General features: G+C 27.5%; 1 long non-coding RNA gene across 1 annotated transcript; it reads left to right on the forward strand.

Annotated features, from left to right (window-relative positions):
- The first annotated feature begins 15280 nt into the window (after positions 1 to 15280).
- On the forward strand, positions 15281 to 24452 carry LOC127114505 (uncharacterized). Its single transcript, XR_007800357.1, has 2 exons — positions 15281 to 15484; positions 24288 to 24452. It is a non-coding gene; the product is annotated as an uncharacterized LOC127114505 (long non-coding RNA).
- The last annotated feature ends 241 nt before the right edge of the window (positions 24453 to 24693 follow it).

Here is a 24693-nt window from a genome sequence, read left to right on the forward strand (position 1 = left end):
CCCATGCTCCTAGGAGGCTCCTAAGCTCAATGATATGGCTAGATGAAAATGAGAACAAGCATGAAAATGGTCTACAAAGCTCCTAATCATCATATATGTCTCCCAAGTATCTCAATTTTCCAATTTGGTCAAGATAATCCAAAGGGCTTCAGGATTGTTTTCTCAAGGAAACCCTAATTCCACTATGCTTGATTGTGCCTTGCTCATGAAGCAACCTCAACCTATGATCAAATTTAATTAAGGGAAGTTATTTCATTCATTATTTTATGCATATATGAGCCTATTTTATGATCCTCAATCATTTATTCATCAAGATTGGAAGTTTGGCCTTGAAAAGTTGACTAGTCAAGTCATTTGACTAAACTGAAGTCCACTAAGACACAACTTTTGATGTGTTTGTCAGATGAAGATGACCCCAAGAGTAAGAAAGTTCTTAATAACCATATGAACAACTTTCATGTTCACCAAAATCCATTTGAAACTTGGAACGTCATCATTCATTTCAAAACATTATAGGTCATTTTGACTGAAACCCTAATTTTAAGGTGATGCCAAATGAATTGGAAAGCTTAATATGTCTACTTAAAATGTTATGTTGTACAAAATTTCATAATCCTAAAATAAATACATGTGATAATACAAAACATATAGGTCACTTTGGGCCTAAGTCATTGAATTTGAAAAATGCCCAAATTCAAATGCCCATAACTTTCTCATGAAATTCCTAAATGATGCAAAATTTAAGTCTAAATTGATCATTTTGAAAATATCTACAACTTTTATGTTGGAGATATTTCCATTTGAAGCTTGCATCATTGAAACAGAAGGGCTTGAAGAGGCTTGCTTTTGGTGAAAATTTTCAAAGGGGAACTTAAACATGTTTGCGCCCAAACCTTCACAGCCAGTTTTCAATAATTTCTAAATGCCAAATGAATTTTTCCCAACATGACTTTTTTTTTCCTTATTTCAAGGGCTTTCCAACCATTACTCACATTACTTTTTTGGACTTTCCATGTGGGGGTTTCGAAGAGCTTTCTCTTTATGGTCATTTTTGCATTTCATGTTGTAACTTCATGTGCAAGTTATTTCCATCACAATTGCACGTCCAATTCAAGTCCAGTTGATCTCAGCATGGTGTATCACCCATCATTGGGCCTTACATGCGCCTGTACAGGCCCATGCAAGGAGAAATCAAATCCCATGCACACGAGGGAACCATGCCTTGCAACCCTCTTCAACTATAAATATGAGCTCAATCTCCTTCATTTGACAACCAAGTGGAGATCTGAATTGCTGCTGAATTGAAATCCCAACCCTCACTAAAGGAATTTTCAGTTTTCTCTTTCTCTTTCAAGCTTGAAATTCAACATCATTAGTTGATTTTCAAAGCTCAATTCCTTAGCCTATCATCTCCATCACACTTCAAGAGCAAAAGCAGATCAAGATCTTGAAGAATTCGTGGCATTTGAAGCTTCATTTTAGAGGTAGAACCTCAAACTTTTTTGATCTAGATCTTGCAATTCAATGTGATTTTCTTTGGTTTATGAGGTTTTCTGAAGTCCTCATACTTGAGGCAGGCCAATGGTGGTCTTAATTGTTCAAATCGTGACATTCCAGTTGGCATACCATGATCTTCAAGCTTACATTTGTCTCTAAATAGGAAGAGTGAGGATGATCCATGGTTATAATTGTGATGTACATCACCTAAGCTTCATTTTGATGTCCTTACATTTCATTTTCATTACAATTTATTTTCCTGCGCGTGGTCGCCGGAACTTGTTGGATCACCGGAGAAGATGGTGGTTTCCACCACCATCCCCACGTGTTTGCTTCATAGCCCTTGGATCGTGTCTAAACGTTATAATCGTGGCCATCCAATGTGATTACTTGTTTTAATGCCACATGCTACGCGTTTGACTCAAGTGTACAATGCATACGCGCCTCTGAGCCATGTGATACATGCCACGTCAATTAATGAATTGATCTGATGGAGCTGGATTTTTCTATTATTCTTATTTTCTTTGAATTTCAGTGAATTTCTTTTATTTTCAAAAATTCATAATATTTTATTTGAAGTAACAAAAATATGAGACCAATAACAAAGTTTTTCTTGAAAAATCTAGGTTCATATTTTGATTTTTAATTATTTTTGTGACTTCATTTAATATTTTTTGTGAATTATTTGATTTTTAATCGTTTTAATTCATTTTTAAATACTTTATGATATTTGAAAAATCTAAAAATATTTTCCTAACACCTATGGATAATGATAAGTTAATGAAAAATAGTCTCATCAATTTCTTATTTGATTTGAGATTTATTAGAGATTTTAGTTCATATTGTGTTAATTTTTATTGTTTTAATTGTTTTTTAAATAGTTTATGATTTCAAAAATTATTGAAAAAATTTGTCAAAGTTTGTTTGACCATGTTAGACCTATGAGAATTTAACTGGACTTATTGAAGTTGATTTGAATTAAATTTGAGGTTTGACCATATTTTGTTTATTTTATTTTGCATTTATTTTTTATTCAAAAATTACCAAAAAAATATGGTTGACTTGTTGACTTGTTGTAGCGGGGTATTCGTTACCTTTAGATTTATTGACTAAATCAAAAGTAAATCATACAATTCAAGTCGCCATCGCACTTCTATTTATCCAAAGGAAAGTTAGAAAGCGAACAAAAACCGAGAAGTTTTATCAAATCAAAAACTAATAAAAATGTCAGAGATCTAGGTAAGGGGGTTGGTTATGCAATGAGAAGGTTTTAAGCACCCAAAACATCCTTAGTATTCTAAGGGAGCCCTTTTTGCAAAGTGTATTGTAGGTTGGTATTTGTGAAAATATTTGTGCAAACAAGATTGGGGAGATGAGAAAAGAATATACATGTTATTTACAATTTTGTTGTTTGAATGGATAAACCCATTGCCTACGTACCATCACAAAGGTAGAATCAAAACCTCGTATTTTGGGGTAAAAATCTCAAAAGAAGTTGGTGAATTGATTGGTCAAAAGCCTTAAGGTCTTTTGTTATCAAAGGGTGAAAACTCAACCTAGAACCACAAATCCACCATGTGAGGATAGCTTCAACATGCTAGTGAGGGGTTAACCCTATAATAAGCATGGAAGACTTATAGTCCAATCACTAAGGATAAGGTGAGGTTTACATCAACCACTATGATAACTCAAAACTATGGCTAATGTTTATGAAAAGTTTTGAAAAAAGTGGCCATTGGAACAACAAAAATCACTTGAAGTGAGTTGTATTTACAAATTAGAAGTATTTACAAAGTGAAGTCAAAGTTGACTTAAGATTCAATTCGAAATAAGTATTAATGAAAAGAGTTTGAAAAATCAAAGGCATGTGGCCTAGGTTTCTAGTTTTGAAAACAAATGTCAAAGTTTGCACAAAATGAGTTTGGCTTCGGTTAGAGTGGAGAGAAGAAGAGAAGGGTTAATCCTAAACATGCAAAGATAAGAGAAGAGATAAACCCTTGGAGTTCCTTTCTCGAGATCATAAAGATGATTCAAGATGCTCCTTTCCTTTGGCCTTAGCAATTAACTCAAGCAATCAAACAAATATTCAATCAAGCTCCTAGGATCTCCATTTGGCTTGTCTCTCTTAACTTGGATGCTTATGACAATGGTCCTTCTAACTATCTCAAGTTTGGAATCCCTATAACACAAGAACAAACAATCAAAAAGTTCACAATACAATAAGAGGAATGGACAAAGAGAGAGTTTAGATTAGGGGTCCTTTCAAGTCAACTTCAAGATTTAAGCATTCTAAAGGCATGAGGCCTAGTTGCTCTTCAATCAATTTTAGCATTCTAAAGGCATGAGGCCTAGTTTCTCTTGAACTCCATTAATCATAGGTAAGGTCCTAATTCTAAGTCCTTTCTCCTTTTTGCATTGGGTTCACACAAACAATCAAAAACAAACACAAAGCAACAATATATTTACACAATAATATACTCAAGTGAGCAAAAGGCAAATAGCATAAACATAAAATATGAGCTCAAGTGAGCAAAGGGAAAAGGCAATATGAATAAATGAGTAAGAAATTAAATTGCATTAAAGTAAACTGCAAGAATAAAATGCTTGAATTAAAGTTAGTGTTAGTAGTTAATGTTAGTGTGCCATAAGGCAATTTAGCGCTATGTTAAGCAATCGTAAGTGGACTAATGTAGTAGTCACACCTATCTGAGGTCGCTCGATAAAACTATAGGCAAATAAACACAAGTTAGAGATCATGACTAGTAAGCCAAGATCCTACAATTTGTCATGCCAAAAGAAAAGAAGAAAGACCTTGTATGGATTTCAGGTTTTTTGCTTGACCAAGAAGCAACCTATCTTGGACACAAAGCAACTCACTTGATCTTTGATCAAGTTGAGTTTGATTTGGATCAAAGAATGTTAAGCCTCTCATATGTCAAGGCTAACCACAAATCATTAACTCATTGGTCAAAATAAAAAGAAGAAGAGGATGAAGATTAAAATGAAATGGATAAAGAAGAATTCACATGACATAACCTAAACACAATGATCAAATATGAATGAAATCAACATCAATCAATGCTAAACAGAAGTGAAATGAAGATTAGAAGTCAAGAAAGGTCAAACATATTTTTGGTATTTTTTGGAATTAAAATAATACATAAAATAAAATGAACAAAGTAAGGTCAAACGTCAAATTCAATTCAAGTCAACTTGGATAAGTCCAATGGAATCATCATAAGTTTAACATGGTCAAACAAGGTTTGACAAATTTTCTCAATATTTTTTGAAAACATAAACTATTTTTAAACAATTAAAAATCAAGAAAAAAACACAAATGAATTAAAATCTCAAATAAATCTCAAATCAATTAAGAAATTGATGAGAATATTTTTCATAGACTTATCGTCATCCATATGTGTTAAGAAAATATTTTTGGCATTTTTGAATATCAAAAAGTATTTTAAATGAATTAAAAATATCAAAAATAAAATAATTCACAAAAAAATATTAAATGGAATCACAAAAATAATTAAAAATTAGATTATGAAACTAGATTTTAAAAGAAAATTTTTGCAATTGGTCTCATATTTTTGTGATTCCAAATAAAAGAGTTATGAATTTTTGAAAATAAATGGAATAAAAGAAAAATAAAACATAAATTAGAAAATATGAAAAATCCACAGCGCTTGGATCCACTTTCATTAATTGACGTCGACAATCCAAGGGATCAGAGGCGCGCGCTCGTCATGGACACAAGTCAAGTGCAACACACGCTGGATTAAAAATAGTAAACACAATGCATGGCCACGATTAGAACGGAGAAGCGAGATCCAAAGGCCAGAACTCATCCACGTGGGGGCGATGGTGGAAACCATCGTCTTCTCCGGTGAGCCAACAGAAACCGGCCACCAGTTGTAGGTTTTACAACCTCAACCAAAACGCACGTGCCTTATACCAAATTAAAGCTGGGGTGATGTACATCACCCCTGTAACCTTGGATTTCTCTCAAGATCCCTATGGAAGGAGAAATTTGAGATGGAAAATCCAGGTGTTCAATCTAAAATGCATCAATTCACAAAATTAAAGCCACCATTGGCTTGCCTCTCACACGAGGACTTCAGAGAACCAAACAAACACAAGCAAATCACAATATATGATGAGTTTAAGATCAAAACAGTTCAGATGTAAACCTTTGAAGTGCAGCTTTGATGAGCACGATCCAACCAAATTCTTGCTTGCAGTTTGATCTTGAGGTGATGATGATGATATGTGAAATGCATAAATGGTCACAAATGTTCTCCTCTTTGAAAGTCACTCATGTAAAATCCAAACATAGGCATGTGAGTAATGGTTGGAAACGTCTTGACATAAGGAACAAAATCTATGTTGGACAAAAGTCCATTTGGAGTTTGGAAAATTGTGAAAACTGGCCATGAAGTTTGATGTACAAAACATGTCTTTGAAAATTTTGCCAAAAGTGACTAATTTCAAGCCCTTCTGTTTCAATGATGAAAGTCTCAAATGGAAAGACCTTTAACATTAAAGTTGTATATATTTTCAATGTGATAAATATGAACTTAATTTTTGCATCATTTGGATTTTTTATGAGAAAGTTATGGGCACTTGAAGTTGGACTTTTTCAAGATTCAATGGCTTTGGTCCAAAGTGACCTATAAAGTTTTGTATTATCACATGTGTTTCTTTTAGGATTATGAAATTTTGTCCAACATAAAATTTGAAGTAGACATCTTAAAATTTCCAATGCAATGGGTCTCACCTCAAAATCATAAAAAATAAAGGAGTTAGGTCTTTGGGAAGTTGACCCAAAATTAAGGTTTCAGTCAAAATGACCTATAATGTTTGGAAATGAATGATGACTTTCCAAGTTTAAAATGAATTTTTTATGAACATGAAATTTGTTCACATGGTTCTTAAGAACATGTTTTCTCTTGGGATCATTTTCATTTGACAAACACATCAAAAGTTAGGTTTCAATGGATTTCAAAATAGTCAGATGATTTGACTGGTCAACTTCTCAAGTCCAAAATTCAAATCTTGATGAATGAATGATTGAGGATACCCACATGAGCTCATATATGCATAAAATAATGAATTAAAGAACTTCCCTTGATTAAATTTGATCACAAATTGAGGTTGCTTCATGAGCAAGGCATAGTCAATGCACATATGAATTAGGGTTTCCTTGGGAAACAAGCCTCAAACCCTTTGGTTTATCTTGATCAAATTGGAAAATTGAGATACATGGGAGACATATATGATGATTGAGAGATTTTGGAACCATTTTCATGCTTTCTTTCATCTTCATCTAGCCATTTTAATGACATAAGAGCCTCCTAGGAGCAAGGGCACATGACTGCTTAAGCTTCAAAATAAAACAAGTTAGTGACATATTTTTGTACTTTTGGTTAATAAACAAAATAAGAAAAGCAAAAATATACAATTCAAGCATGCTTGGTGGCCTCAAACCAACTCACACAAGTCCCAACCAAGGGTTAAGGAGCCACACATGATATGATCCTTAAGGCAATGCAATGAGCAATGATATGATGCCATGAGGGATCTTAGGGTCAAAATTAGGGTCTTACACTTGTAATCTTCATTTATTTTTCTGTTTGGCATTGATTGAGCATGACTTGGTTCACATTTGATCAATTGAGTTTGATACTTGAATTCTCTTTCCATCCATTTCATCTTCATCCCTTTCTTTTCATAATTTGGCCAATGAGTTAATGTCTTATGGTTGGTCTTGACAAATGAGAGTTTTAACCTTCTTTGATCCAAACCAAACTCAACTTGTTCCAAGATCAACTGAGTTGTTTTGTGTCCAAGATAGGTTGCTTCTTGGTCAAACAAAAAACCTAAAGTCCATACAAGGCCCTTCCCCTTTTTGTTTTTGCATGGCAAGTTTGTGGAGCTTGGTTTACTAGTCATGATCTCTAACTTGTGTTTATTTGCCTATAGTTTTATTGACCGGTCTCAGATAGGTGTGACTACTACATTAGTCCATTTACGATTGCTTAACATAGCGCTACATTGTCTTATGACAAACTAATATAACCATACTAATTACCAACTTTAATTCGAGCATTTGATTTATTGCCCTTTACTTTAATGCCATTTACTTCTTGCTCATTTATTCATATTGCTTTTTATTTTTCTCACTTGAGCACATATTTTATGTTTATGTCATTTTCGTTTTGCTCATTTGAGCTCATTATTGTATATAAATATATTGTTGTCTTGTGTTGGTTTTGTCTTTGTTTTGTGTGAAACTAATGCAAAAAGGAGAAAGGACTTAGAACTAGGACATACCCATGCTTAAAGGACTTCAAGAGCAACTAGGCCTCATGCCTTTAGAATGCTAAACTTGTTGAAGAGAAACTAGGCCTCGTGCCTTTAGAATGCTTAATTTCAAAGTTGACTTTAAAGGACTTCTCTTCCAATCTTGTTCTTTTTCCGTTCCCCTTATTGTGTTGTGAACTTTTTGATGTTTGCTCTTGTGTGATAGTGATTCCATCTTGAGATAGTAAAGAGGACCATTGTCATGAATAGCCAAGTTAAGAGAGACAGGCCAAATGGAGATCCTATGAGCTTGAATCTAATTTGTTTGACTGCTTGATAGTTTGCTAAGTCCAAAGGAAAGGAGCATCTTAAATCATATCTATGATTTCAAGAAAAAGGAACTCCAAGGGTTTTATCTTCTCTTTTATCTTTGAATGCTTTAGGACTAGCCCTTCTCTTCTTCTCCTCATTCTAACCCAAGCCAAAATCTTTTCTTCAAACTTTGACTTTGTTTCAAATTAGAAACCTAGGCCTTATGCCTTTGACTTTTCAAAATCTTTTCATTAATACTTATTGTGAATAATATTTAATCCAACTTTGACTTTATTTTGTAAATAAATTTAACTTGTAAATACAACTCACTTCAAGTTGTTGTTTTTGTGGTTCCAATGGCCACTTTTTTACACCTTTTCATAAACATTAATCATAGGTTTGAGTTATCATAGTGGTTGATGTGAATCTCACCTTATCCTTAGTGATTGGATTATAAGTCTTCCATACTTATTATAGGGTTAACCCATCACTAGTATGTTGAAGCTCTCCTCACATGGTGGATTGTTGGTTTAGATTGAGTTTTCTCACTTTGATAACAAAAGACCTTAAGGCTTTTGATCAAATAAATTCACCAATCTTTGAGATTTTTACCCCGAACTACGAGGTTTTGATCCTACCTTTGGGATGGTACGTAGGCAATGGGTTCATCCATTCAAACAACAAAATTTGTAAATATAATCTATTCTCTTCTCATCCCCCCAATCTTTTGCACATATTTTCACAAATACCAACCTACAACACATATTTGCAAAAAGGGTTCCCTTAGAGTACTAAGGATGTTTTGGGTGCGTAAAACCTTCCCATTTCATAACCAATCCCCTTACCCAGACCTCTGACAATTTTATTAGTTTTTGATTTGATAAAACTTCTTACTTGGCTTTTGTTCTCTTTTTAGCCTTTCCTTTGGACAAATAAAAGTGTGGTGGCGACTCGAATTGTATGTTTACTTTTGGTTTAGTCAATAAACCTAAAGGTAACGAAAAGCCCGCTACAACAACATATAAAAAAATACTTAATATGATAAAGAAAATGTTTGCACATTATTAACATTTAAGCATTTCTGATTATGGTGTTTAAGAGGCTTATTTATGTACCTATAAATATTTAGACATTTGTTTAACATACCACTCACTATTAGTATCCATTTTTCATTTATTTGAAATCAAAATTTAGTTATAATGGAATCATTAATAAAAATGTTCTTCAAATTTTTGGTGTTTTTTGTTGCGATTATCAGTGCTCTTGCTATCAACATACAAGATCTAGCACCTTGCTGCGAACCAGAAGAGCCATGTGACCCATAAAGGTGTAAGAAGTCTCCATGTTGCATCCCTTTATCTAGTAATCTAAATCCCTAAAATATTGATTATATTGTATTACCTTGACACCAATCATTTTAAGCATGCGAATCATTCATCTCATATATAATAGTTATATTAATAGGATTGGTTATTGAAATATTAGTCTGAAATCTTTCTTCAACTACTTTCGGATGATCATTCAACTTCTTATATTTAATTATGAGAAAAAGATAAGGAATTTTGGATGACTAGCAATTATTTGGTTATATATTTGTTTATTTAAACTTGAGAGTAAAGATATTTTTATTCTTGGGTTAATTCATAATTTGTCACTGCAATTTGAGGAGAATTAAAAAAAGTCACAGTTGAAAACACATATGTTCATTACTTATGAAGATTGTCTCATTGAAACCAATTAGCTACATATCTCAATGTTTATAAAGTGGATTTTGAATTATGATTGAAACAAATCCAATCAAACCTGAATTTTATATGAATAAGAAGTTCAATCTTGCTAAAACAAATTCAACACAAATGTTTTTTCACACGAGAATGCGCTTAACTAATCATATCTTTGATTAGATTAAAAGTAAACAAATCTAAAAAGTGTGAGATACACGCCATTAAATCTTGTTCTCCAAGTAAACAACTCGAGAAATGATCTCTCAAATAATGTCAAAACATTTTGCTTTCTACTATTGCGCTAGGAATAACATTATACATAGTTTCTCTCAAATTAATAACATATCATGCTTCATATGTTGCCTACAAAATATTTTCAATCCCATGAAAAAGACTAAGCATAAAATCTACAAAATACTTGTTGTTTCTATAATGGGTCGTGTTTAAACTGTTAGATGTATCATCCATGTGGTGCAAGTTTATAGCGTCAAAATATATGATTGGGCAGTGGCCCTTTTGGATTGATGGGATAATTGCATTGGAAACTCTTCATGGACAGGAAATATTGACACAATAAAACATATCACTTTATCTTGGAAAAAATGTTTATAGTAATATTTTTGTTTGTGGTCTTGGTATGCAAAAACTTGACAACTTAAACAAAAAGGTTTAATAACTCTTTGATTGAAAATGATCAATTCCAAAAAAAAAGGCACCTTCCCTTAAAAGCAAATACTTCAAGAACTAGCAACCTATTGATGATCACATATTCTCCTAAATAAGGTTTGGTTTGAAGAATGATTTGAAGGATATTGAAGATCATGTCAAGTGGTAATTAGGGAATGGTAAAGAAACTTGTTTTAGGAATGATATCTAGTTGAAGTTATAAAATCAAAGAATCTAATATCCTTTCATATAAAATAAATACCTGAAAACTACTACTACTATCCAAGAGGTATCTCGAGGAACTACAGGGAACATTTTTAAGTATTTCACCATATTTCCACCATATATAGCTAATTATTTTCACAAAATGATTATCCCTTTTTATGAAATTGAGGAAGACACACTAATTTGTTAAATCTAAACCAATGCAACTCTTATATTTATAGAGGTATATGTATTTCATAGTATTGATAATATAGAATTCAGTTAGGAAAAAACATGCAAAAGAACCTTTCATTGCACCATCTAAGTATCCAACTTCGTGGAAACTAGTGCATAACTTATTATCCATAGCCTTGGAGACTCCTCAAAAACTCTTCTTAAAGTGCTCTCGCTATCAACATACAAGGCTTACAACCTTGCTGTGAACCAGAAATGCCATGTGACCCACAAAGGTGTAAGAAGGCTCCATGTTGCATCCCTCCATCTAGTAATCGAAAGCCCTAAAATATTGATTATATTGTATTACCTTCACACCAATCATTTTCAACATGAGAATCATTCATCTCATATATAATAATTATATAATAAGATTGGTTATTGAAATATTATTTTGAAATCTTTCTTCAACTTCTTTCGGATGATCATTCAACTTCTTTTATTTAATTATGAGAAAAAATTTAGTAATTTTGGATGACTAGCAATTATGTTGTTAAATATTTGTTTATTTAAACTTGAGAATAAAGATATTTTGTATTCTTGGGTTAATTTTCAATTTGTCATTGCAATTTGAGGAGAATTAAAAAAAGTCACGGTTTAAAACACATGTTTTCCTTACTTATGAAGAATCTCTCATTGAAATCAATTAGCTACAAAATCTCAATGTTTATAAAGTGGGTTTTATATTATGATTGAACCAAATCCAATTAAACCTGAATTTGATATCTATAACTATATAGAAAGGGGATAGGTGATTTTTGTATGGCCTTTATTTCTTCCGCAAATACCCTCACTTAACTTCTTCTTTTATATTTGTTTATTATTTTAAAAAGTAACTTCTTTTTTCATATTTGTTTGTTATTTAAAAATAAAAATAATTAAAATAAAAAAGAATTAACACATAATGGCCGTAGGGCAGTTGTAACCTTAAATAACTTCCTAATTCCTATTTAACATTTTGATTTTTTAGGTTATTGTAATTTTATATAACTTTTTTTTAAAGAAATATTACTTCCTATTTTATATTCAAGCATTTTGGATTTTATACTTATCTAAAACACTAACAAGCTTAACCCGAAATAACATAAAAAAAAATCAATTATTTTATTTTTGTGTTATTATTTACCATATTTTTTCTTTGATATTTCAATATGATAAAATAAAATATTTTTAGTACATATCTTTGATTTTTTGATAAAATAATGTATCAACTATTGAGATAAATTATTTTATCTTAATGAGTTATTAAATAAATAATTATTTTATTTTTGGACATAACAATTTATTTTAGTAAATTACTTTACGTAATAAATTATTTTACGTGATAAATTATTTTAGTAAATTTTTTATTAAGTGTTAAAGCATATAGACTAGGTAGAATGAAACTCTTAACTTAAATAATTACGTGTTTACTTAATGTATAAATATTTATTAAGTGTTAAAGCACATAGACTAGGTAGAATGAAACTCTTAACTTAAATAATTACGTGTTTATATATAAAATAAATTACATCAATGATAAAAAAAATATAATTAATTACATCAATGCCACAAAAATGTTTGTCATATATATTATTTACTGAGTATCTATAACTATTTAATGTGGTGTTTTTGCCTGACCTATTTTAATATCAATAATATCCTTAAAAAATAATTTTTATTAGTTTTAAAATGAATTAATAAAGAAATTCAAAATTAAAAAAAGGCCAGTCAAATATTATGAATATTAAATACAAGTAATGGAGCAGTTATTATAAACAACAATCAACTTCAAATTCATCTTCTATATGTACCTATATATATAACTATATATAAAGGGGATAGGTAATTTTGGTATGGCCTTTATTTCTTCCACAAATACCCTCACTTAACTTCTTCTTTTATATTTGTTTATTATTTTAAAAATAATTTCTTTTTTATATTTGTTTATTATTTAAAAATAATAATAATAAAAATAAAAAGAATTAACACATAATGGCCGTAGGGCAGTTGTAACCTCAAATAACTTCCTAATTCCTATTTAACATTTCGATTTTTTTCGGTTATTGTAATTTTATATAACTTTTTTTAAAGAAATATTACTTCCTATTTTATATTCAACCATTTTGGATTTTGTACTTATCTATAACACTAACAAGCTTAACCCGAAAAAAACATAAAAAAATAATCAATTATTTTATTTTTGCGTTATTATTTACCATATTTTTTTCTTTGATATTTCAATATGATAAAATAAAATATTTTTAATGCATATCTTCGATTTTTGGATAAAATAATGTATCAACTATTGAGAAAAATCATTTTATCTTAATGAGTTATTAAATAAATAATTATTTTATTTTTGGACATAACAATTTATTTTACTAAATTACTTTACGTAATAAATTATTTTACGTAGTAAATTATTTTAGTAAATTATTTATTAAGTGTTAAAGCATATAGACTAGGTAAATGAAACTCTTAACTTCAATACTTAAGACATATAAGTAATTACGGTTGAGTTATTACAATCATAAGTATTCTTCGAAGTAGTTATTTATATATGATACTTTATTTCTAATAGTATTTCATAGTATTATTATGTCAATGAGGTGCTATTATTCTATCAACATATGACATCAGAGAATTTGATATTAGTAGTCAGTCAAATAAATAATAATAGCCAGTCTTCATAAAGTATTATTAAAGTATATGATATTATTATTTTTGTTTGTTTTATATCCAAATTAATAATAAAGGCTTACAACCTTGCTGTGAACCAGAAGTGCCATGTGACCCACAAAGGTGTAAGAAGGCTCCATGTTGCATCCCGCCATCTAGTAATCGAAAGCCCTAAAATATTGATTATATTGTATTACCTTCACACCAATCATTTTCAACATGAGAATCATTCATCTCATATATAATAATTATATTAATAAGATTGGTTATTGAAATATTATTTTGAAATCTTTCTTCAACTTCTTTCGGATGATCATTCAACTTCTTTTATTTAATTATGAGAAAAAATTAAGTAATTTTGGATGACTAGCAATTATGTTGTTAAATATTTGTTTATTTAAACTTGAGAATAAAGATATTTTTTATTCTTGGGTTAATTTTCAATTTGTCATTGCAATTTGAGGAGAATTAAAAAAAGTCACGGTTTAAAACACATGTTTTCCTTACTTATGAAGATTCTCTCATTGAAATCAATTAGCTACAAAATCTCAATGTTTATAAAGTGGGTTTTATATTATGATTGAACCAAATCCAATTAAACCTGAATTTGATATCTATAACTATATAGAAAGGGGATAGGTGATTTTTGTATGGCCTTTATTTCTTCCGCAAATACCCTCACTTAACTTCTTCTTTTATATTTGTTTATTATTTTAAAAAGTAACTTCTTTTTCATATTTGTTTATTATTTAAAAATAATAATAATTAAAATAAAATAGAATTAACACATAATGGTCGTATGGCAGTTGTAACCTTAAATAACTTCCTAATTCCTATTTAACATTTTAATTTTTTAGGTTATTGTAATTTTAATTAGCTTTTTTTTAAAGAAATATTACTTCCTATTTTATATTCAAGCATTTTGGATTTTATACTTATCTATAACACTAACAAGCTTAACCCGAAATAACATAAAAAAATAATCAATTATTTTATTTTTGCGTTATTATTTACCATATTTTTTTCTTTGATATTTCAATATGATAAAATAAAATATTTTTAATGCATATCTTTGATTTTTGGATAAAATAATGTATCAACTATTGAGAAAAATCATTTTATCTTAATGAGTTATTAAATAAATAATTATTTTATTTTTGGACATAACAATTTATTTTACTAAATTACTTTACGTAATAAATTATTTTACGTAATAAATTATTTTAGTAAATTATTTATTAAGTGTTAAAGCATATAGACTAGGTAGAATGAAACTCTTAACTTAAATACTTAAGACATATAAGTAATTACGGTTGAGTTATTACAATCATAAGTATTCTTCGAAGTAGTTATTTATATATGATACTTTATTTCTAATAGTATTTCATAGTATTATTATGTCAATGAGGTGCTATTATTCTATCAACGTATGACATCAGAGAATTTGATATTAGTAGTCAGTCAAATAAATAATAATAGCCAGTCTTCATAAAGTATTATTAAAGTATATGATATTATTATTTTGTTTCTTTTATATCCAAATTAATAATAAAGTATTAATAGTCGGTCAACATATAAAAAAATACTTAATATGATAAACAAAAAGTTTGCACATTATTAACATTTAAGTATTTCTGATCATGATGTTTAAGATACTTATTTATTTACCTATAAATATTTAGACATTTGTTTAACATACCACTCACAATTAGTCTCCATTTTTCATTTCTTTGAAATCAAATTTTTTTTATAATGGAATCATTAATAAAAATGTTCTTCAAGTTTTTGGTGCTTTTTGTTGCGATTACAAGTGCTCTCGCTATCAACATACAAGGCTTACAACCTTGCTGTGAACCAGAAGTGCCATGTGACCCACAAAGGTGTAAGAAGGCTCCATGTTGCATCCCTCCATCTAGTAATCGAAAGCCCTAAAATATTGATTATATTGTATTTCCTTCACACCAATCATTTTCAACATGAGAATCATTCATCTCATATATAATAATTATATTAATAAGATTGGTTATTGAAATATTATTTTGAAATCTTTCTTCAACTTCTTTCGGATGATCATTCAACTTCTTTTATTTAATTATGAGAAAAAATTTAGTAATTTTGGATGACTAGCAATTATGTTGTTAAATATTTGTTTATTTAAACTTGAGAATAAAGATATTTTGTATTCTTGGGTTAATTTTCAATTTGTCATTGCAATTTGAGGAGAATTCAAAAAAGTCACGGTTTAAAACACATGTTTTCCTTACTTATGAAGATTCTCTCATTGAAATCAATTAGCTACAAAATCTCAATGTTTATAAAGTGGGTTTTATATTATGATTGAACCAAATCCAATTAAACCTGAATTTGATATCTATAACTATATAGAAAGGGGATAGGTGATTTTTGTATGGCCTCTATTTCTTCCGCAAATACCCTCACTTAACTTCTTCTTTTATATTTGTTTATTATTTTAAAAAGTAACTTCTTTTTTCATATTTGTTTATTATTTAAAAATAATAATAATTAAAATAAAAAAGAATTAACACATAATGGTCGTATGGCAGTTGTAACCTTAAATAACTTCCTAATTCCAATTTAACATTTTAATTTTTTAGGTTATTGTTATTTTATATAACTTTTTTTTAAAGAAATATTACTTCCTATTTTATATTCAAGCATTTTGGATTTTATGCTTATCTATAACACTAACAAGCTTAACCCGAAATAACATAAAAAAATAATCAATTATTTTATTTTTGCGTTATTATTTACCATATTTTTTTCTATGATATTTCAATATGATAAAATAAAATATTTTTAATGCATATCTTTGATTTTTGGATAAAATAATGTATCAACTATTGAGAAAAATCATTTTATCTTAATGAGTTACTAAATAAATAATTATTTTATTTTTGGACATAACAATTTATTTTACTAAATTACTTTACGTAATAAATTATTTTACGTAATAAATTATTTTAGCTAATTATTTATTAAGTGTTAAAGCATATAGACTAGGTAGAATGAAACTCTTAACTTAAATACTTAAGACATATAAGTAATTACGGTTGAGTTATTACAATCATAAGTATTCTTCGAAGTAGTTATTTATATATGATACTTTATTTCTAATAGTATTTCATAGTATTATTATGTCAATGAGGTGCTATTATTCTATCAACGTATGACATCAGAGAATTTGATATTAGTAGTCAGTCAAATAAATAATAATAGCCAGTCTTCATAAAGTATTATTAAAGTATATGATATTATTATTTTTGTTTCTTTTATATCCAAATTAATAATAAAGTATTAATAGTCAGTCAACATATAAAAAAAATACTTAATATGATAAACAAAAAGTTTGCACATTATTAACATTTAAGTATTTCTGATCATGATGTTTAAGATACTTATTTATTTACCTATAAATATTTAGACATTTGTTTAACATACCACTCACAATTAGTCTCCATTTTTCATTTCTTTGAAATCAATTTTTTTTATAATGGAATCATTAATAAAAATGTTCTTCAAGTTTTTGGTGCTTTTTGTTGCGATTACAAGTGCTCTCGCTATCAACATACAAGGCTTACAACCTTGCTGTGAACCAGAAGTGCCATGTGACCCACAAAGGTGTAAGAAGGCTCCATGTTGCATCCCGCCATCTAGTAATCGAAAGCCCTAAAATATTGATTATATTGTATTTCCTTCACACCAATCATTTTCAACATGAGAATCATTCATCTCATATATAATAATTATATTAATAAGATTGGTTATTGAAATATTATTTTGAAATCTTTCTTCAACTTCTTTCGGATGATCATTCAACTTCTTTTATTTAATTATGAGAAAAAATTTAGTAATTTTGGATGACTAGCAATTATGTTGTTAAATATTTGTTTATTTAAACTTGAGAATAAAGATATTTTGTATTCTTGGGTTAATTTTCAATTTGTCATTGCAATTTGAGGAGAATTCAAAAAAGTCACGGTTTAAAACACATGTTTTCCTTACTTATGAAGATTCTCTCATTGAAATCAATTAGCTACAAAATCTCAATGTTTATAAAGTGGGTTTTATATTATGATTGAACCAAATCCAATTAAACCTGAATTTGATATCTATAACTATATAGAAAGGGGATAGGTGATTTTTGTATGGCCTCTATTTCTTCCGCAAATACCCTCACTTAACTTCTTCTTTTATATTTGTTTATTATTTTAAAAAGTAACTTCTTTTTTCATATTTGTTTATTATTTAAAAATAATAATAATTAAAATAAAAAAGAATTAACACATAATGGTCGTATGGCAGTTGTAACCTTAAATAACTTCCTAATTCCAATTTAACATTTTAATTTTTTAGGTTATTGTTATTTTATATAACTTTTTTTAAAGAAATATTACTTCCTATTTTATATTCAAGCATTTTGGATTTTATGCTTATCTATAACACTAACAAGCTTAACCCGAAATAACATAAAAAAATAATCAATTATTTTATTTTTGCGTTATTATTTACCATATTTTTTTCTATGATATTTCAATATGATAAAATAAAATATTTTTAATGCATATCTTTGATTTTTGGATAAAATAATGTATCAACTATTGAGAAAAATCATTTTATCTTAATGAGTTACTAAATAAATAATTATTTTATTTTTGGACATAACAATTTATTTTACTAAATTACTTTACGTAATAAATTATTTTACGTAATAAATTATTTTAGCTAATTATTTATTAAGTGTTAAAGCATATAGACTAGGTAGAATGAAACTCTTAACTTAAATACTTAAGACATATAAGTAATTACGGTTGAGTTATTACAATCATAAGTATTCTTCGAAGTAGTTATTTATATATGATACTTTATTTCTAATAGTATTTCATAGTATTATTATGTCAATGAGGTGCTATTATTCTATCAACGTATGACATCAGAGAATTTGATATTAGTAGTCAGTCAAATAAATAATAATAGCCAGTCTTCATAAAGTATTATTAAAGTATATGATATTATTATTTTTGTTTCTTTTATATCCAAATTAATAATAAAGTATTAATAGTCGGTCAACATATAAAAAAAATACTTAATATGATAAACAAAAAGTTTGCACATTATTAACATTTAAGTATTTCTGATCATGATGTTTAAGATACTTATTTATTTACCTATAAATATTTAGACATTTGTTTAACATACCACTCACAATTAGTCTCCATTTTTCATTTCTTTGAAATCAAATTTTTTTTATAATGGAATCATTAATAAAAATGTTCTTCAAGTTTTTGGTGCTTTTTGTTGCGATTACAAGTGCTCTCGCTATCAACATACAAGGCTTACAACCTTGCTGTGAACCAGAAGTGCCATGTGACCCACAAAGGTGTAAGAAGGCTCCATGTTGCATCCCGCCATCTAGTAATCGAAAGCCCTAAAATATTGATTATATTGTATTTCCTTCACACCAATCATTTTCAACATGAGAATCATTCATCTCATATATAATAATTATATTAATAAGATTGGTTATTGAAATATTATTTTGAAATCTTTCTTCAACTTCTTTCGGATGATCATTCAACTTCTTTTATTTAATTATGAGAAAAAATTTAGTAATTTTGGATGACTAGCAATTATGTTGTTAAATATTTGTTTATTTAAACTTGAGAATAAAGATATTTTTATTCTTGGGTTAATTTTCAATTTGTCATTGCAATTTGAGGAGAATTCAAAAAAGTCACGGTTTAAAACACATGTTTTCCTTACTTATGAAGATTCTCTCATTGAAATCAATTAGCTACAAAATCTCAATGTTTATAAAGTGGGTTTTATATTATGATTGAACCAAATCCAATTAAACCTGAATTTGATATCTATAACTATATAGAAAGGGGATAGGTGATTTTTGTATGGCCTTTATTTCTTCCGCAAATACCCTCACTTAACTTCTTCTTTTATATTTGTTTATTATTTTAAAAAGTAACTTCTTTTTTCATATTTGTTTATTATTTAAAAATAATAATAATTAAAATAAAAAAGAATTAACACATAATGGTCGTATGGCAGTTGTAACCTTAAATAACTTCCTAATTCCTATTTAACATTTTAATTTTTTAGGTTATTGTTATTTTATATAACTTTTTTTAAAGAAATATTACTTCCTATTTTATATTCAAGCATTTTGGATTTTATACTTATCTATAACACTAACAAGCTTAACCCGAAATAACATAAAAAAATAATCAATTATTTTATTTTTGCGTTATTATTTACCATATTTTTTTCTATGATATTTCAATATGATAAAATAAAATATTTTTAATGCATATCTTTGATTTTTGGATAAAATAATGTATCAACTATTGAGAAAAATCATTTTATCTTAATGAGTTACTAAATAAATAATTATTTTATTTTTGGACATAACAATTTATTTTACTAAATTACTTTACGTAATAAATTATTTTACGTAATAAATTATTTTAGCTAATTATTTATTAAGTGTTAAAGCATATAGACTAGGTAGAATGAAACTCTTAACTTAAATACTTAAGACATATAAGTAATTACGGTTGAGTTATTACAATCATAAGTATTCTTCGAAGTAGTTATTTATATATGATACTTTATTTCTAATAGTATTTCATAGTATTATTATGTCAATGAGGTGCTATTATTCTATCAACGTATGACATCAGAGAATTTGATATTAGTAGTCAGTCAAATAAATAATAATAGCCAGTCTTCATAAAGTATTATTAAAGTATATGATATTATTATTTTTGTTTCTTTTATATCCAAATTAATAATAAAGTATTAATAGTCAGTCAACATATAAAAAAAATACTTAATATGATAAACAAAAAGTTTGCACATTATTAACATTTAAGTATTTCTGATCATGATGTTTAAGATACTTATTTATTTACCTATAAATATTTAGACATTTGTTTAACATACCACTCACAATTAGTCTCCATTTTTCATTTCTTTGAAATCAAATTTTTTTTATAATGGAATCATTAATAAAAATGTTCTTCAAGTTTTTGGTGCTTTTTGTTGCGATTACAAGTGCTCTCGCTATCAACATACAAGGCTTACAACCTTGCTGTGAACCAGAAGTGCCATGTGACCCACAAAGGTGTAAGAAGGCTCCATGTTGCATCCCGCCATCTAGTAATCGAAAGCCCTAAAATATTGATTATATTGTATTTCCTTCACACCAATCATTTTCAACATGAGAATCATTCATCTCATATATAATAATTATATTAATAAGATTGGTTATTGAAATATTATTTTGAAATCTTTCTTCAACTTCTTTCGGATGATCATTCAACTTCTTTTATTTAATTATGAGAAAAAATTAAGTAATTTTGGATGACTAGCAATTATGTTGTTAAATATTTGTTTATTTAAACTTGAGAATAAAGATATTTTTTATTCTTGGGTTAATTTTCAATTTGTCATTGCAATTTGAGGAGAATTAAAAAAAGTCACGGTTTAAAACACATGTTTTCCTTACTTATGAAGATTCTCTCATTGAAATCAATTAGCTACAAAATCTCAATGTTTATAAAGTGGGTTTTATATTATGATTGAACCAAATCCAATTAAACCTGAATTTGATATCTATAACTATATAGAAAGGGGATAGGTGATTTTTGTATGGCCTTTATTTCTTCCGCAAATACCCTCACTTAACTTCTTCTTTTATATTTGTTTATTATTTTAAAAAGTAACTTCTTTTTTCATATTTGTTTATTATTTAAAAATAATAATAATTAAAATAAAAAAGAATTAACACATAATGGTCGTATGGCAGTTGTAACCTTAAATAACTTCCTAATTCCTATTTAACATTTTAATTTTTTAGGTTATTGTAATTTTAATTAGCTTTTTTTTAAAGAAATATTACTTCCTATTTTATATTCAAGCATTTTGGATTTTATACTTATCTATAACACTAACAAGCTTAACCCGAAATAACATAAAAAAATAATCAATTATTTTATTTTTGCGTTATTATTTACCATATTTTTTTCTATGATATTTCAATATGATAAAATAAAATATTTTTAATGCATATCTTTGATTTTTGGATAAAATAATGTATCAACTATTGAGAAAAATCACTTTATCTTAATGAGTTACTAAATAAATAATTATTTTATTTTTGGACATAACAATTTATTTTACTAAATTACTTTACGTAATAAATTATTTTACGTAATAAATTATTTTAGCTAATTATTTATTAAGTGTTAAAGCATATAGACTAGGTAGAATGAAACTCTTAACTTAAATACTTAAGACATATAAGTAATTACGGTTGAGTTATTACAATCATAAGTATTCTTCGAAGTAGTTATTTATATATGATACTTTATTTCTAATAGTATTTCATAGTATTATTATGTCAATGAGGTGCTATTATTCTATCAACGTATGACATCAGAGAATTTGATATTAGTAGTCAGTCAAATAAATAATAATAGCCAGTCTTCATAAAGTATTATTAAAGTATATGATATTATTATTTTTGTTTCTTTTATATCCAAATTAATAATAAAGTATTAATAGTCAGTCAACATATAAAAAAAATACTTAATATGATAAACAAAAAGTTTGCACATTATTAACATTTAAGTATTTCTGATCATGATGTTTAAGATACTTATTTATTTACCTATAAATATTTAGACATTTGTTTAACATACCACTCACAATTAGTCTCCATTTTTCATTTCTTTGAAATCAAATTTTTTTTATAATGGAATCATTAATAAAAATGTTCTTCAAGTTTTTGGTGCTTTTTGTTGCGATTACAAGTGCTCTCGCTATCAACATACAAGGCTTACAACCTTGCTGTGAACCAGAAGTGCCATGTGACCCACAAAGGTGTAAGAAGGCTCCATGTTGCATCCCGCCATCTAGTAATCGAAAGCCCTAAAATATTGATTATATTGTATTTCCTTCACACCAATCATTTTCAACATGAGAATCATTCATCTCATATATAATAATTATATTAATAAGATTGGTTATTGAAATATTATTTTGAAATCTTTCTTCAACTTCTTTCGGATGATCATTCAACTTCTTTTATTTAATTATGAGAAAAAATTAAGTAATTTTGGATGACTAGCAATTATGTTGTTAAATATTTGTTTATTTAAACTTGAGAATAAAGATATTTTTATTCTTGGGTTAATTTTCAATTTGTCATTGCAATTTGAGGAGAATTAAAAAAAGTCACGGTTTAAAACACATGTTTTCCTTACTTATGAAGATTCTCTCATTGAAATCAATTAGCTACAAAATCTCAATGTTTATAAAGTGGGTTTTATATTATGATTGAACCAAATCCAATTAAACCTGAATTTGATATCTATAACTATATAGAAAGGGGATAGGTGATTTTTGTATGGCCTTTATTTCTTCCGCAAATACCCTCACTTAACTTCTTCTTTTATATTTGTTTATTATTTTAAAAAGTAACTTCTTTTTTCATATTTGTTTATTATTTAAAAATAATAATAATTAAAATAAAATAGAATTAACACATAATGGTCGTATGGCAGTTGTAACCTTAAATAACTTCCTAATTCCTATTTAACATTTTAATTTTTTAGGTTATTGTAATTTTAATAACTTTTTTTAAAGAAATATTACTTCCTATTTTATATTCAAGCATTTTGGATTTTATACTTATCTATAACACTAACAAGCTTAACCCGAAATAACATAAAAAAATAATCAATTATTTTATTTTTGCGTTATTATTTACCATATTTTTTTCTATGATATTTCAATATGATAAAATAAAATATTTTTAATGCATATCTTTGATTTTTGGATAAAATAATGTATCAACTATTGAGAAAAATCATTTTATCTTAATGAGTTACTAAATAAATAATTATTTTATTTTTGGACATAACAATTTATTTTACTAAATTACTTTACGTAATAAATTATTTTACGTAGTAAATTATTTTAGTAAATTATTTATTAAGTGTTAAAGCATATAGACTAGGTAGAATGAAACTCTTAACTTAAATACTTAAGACATATAAGTAATTACGGTTGAGTTATTACAATCATAAGTATTCTTCGAAGTAGTTATTTATATATGATACTTTATTTCTAATAGTATTTCATAGTATTATTATGTCAATGAGGTGCTATTATTCTATCAACGTATGACATCAGAGAATTTGATATTAGTAGTCAGTCAAATAAATAATAATAGCCAGTCTTCATAAAGTATTATTAAAGTATATGATATTATTATTTTTGTTTCTTTTATATCCAAATTAATAATAAAGTATTAATAGTCAGTCAACATATAAAAAAAATACTTAATATGATAAACAAAAAGTTTGCACATTATTAACATTTAAGTATTTCTGATCATGATGTTTAAGATACTTATTTATTTACCTATAAATATTTAGACATTTGTTTAACATACCACTCACAATTAGTCTCCATTTTTCATTTCTTTGAAATCAAATTTTTTTTATAATGGAATCATTAATAAAAATGTTCTTCAAGTTTTTGGTGCTTTTTGGTGCTTTTTGTTGCGATTACAAGTGCTCTCGCTATCAACATACAAGGCTTACAACCTTGCTGTGAACCAGAAGTGCCATCTGACCCACAAAGGTGTAAGAAGGCTCCATGTTGCATCCCGCCATCTAGTAATCGAAAGCCCTAAAATATTGATTATATTGTATTTCCTTCACACCAATCATTTTCAACATGAGAATCATTCATCTCATATATAATAATTATATTAATAAGATTGGTTATTGAAATATTATTTTGAAATCTTTCTTCAACTTCTTTCGGATGATCATTCAACTTCTTTTATTTAATTATGAGAAAAAATTTAGTAATTTTGGATGACTAGCAATTATGTTGTTAAATATTTGTTTATTTAAACTTGAGAATAAAGATATTTTGTATTCTTGGGTTAATTTTCAATTTGTCATTGCAATTTGAGGAGAATTCAAAAAAGTCACGGTTTAAAACACATGTTTTCCTTACTTATGAAGATTCTCTCATTGAA

The sequence above is a fragment of the Lathyrus oleraceus genome, unplaced genomic scaffold (assembly GCF_024323335.1).
Source record: "Lathyrus oleraceus cultivar Zhongwan6 unplaced genomic scaffold, CAAS_Psat_ZW6_1.0 chrUn0527, whole genome shotgun sequence".
Classification (NCBI taxonomy): domain Eukaryota; kingdom Viridiplantae; phylum Streptophyta; class Magnoliopsida; order Fabales; family Fabaceae; genus Lathyrus; species Lathyrus oleraceus.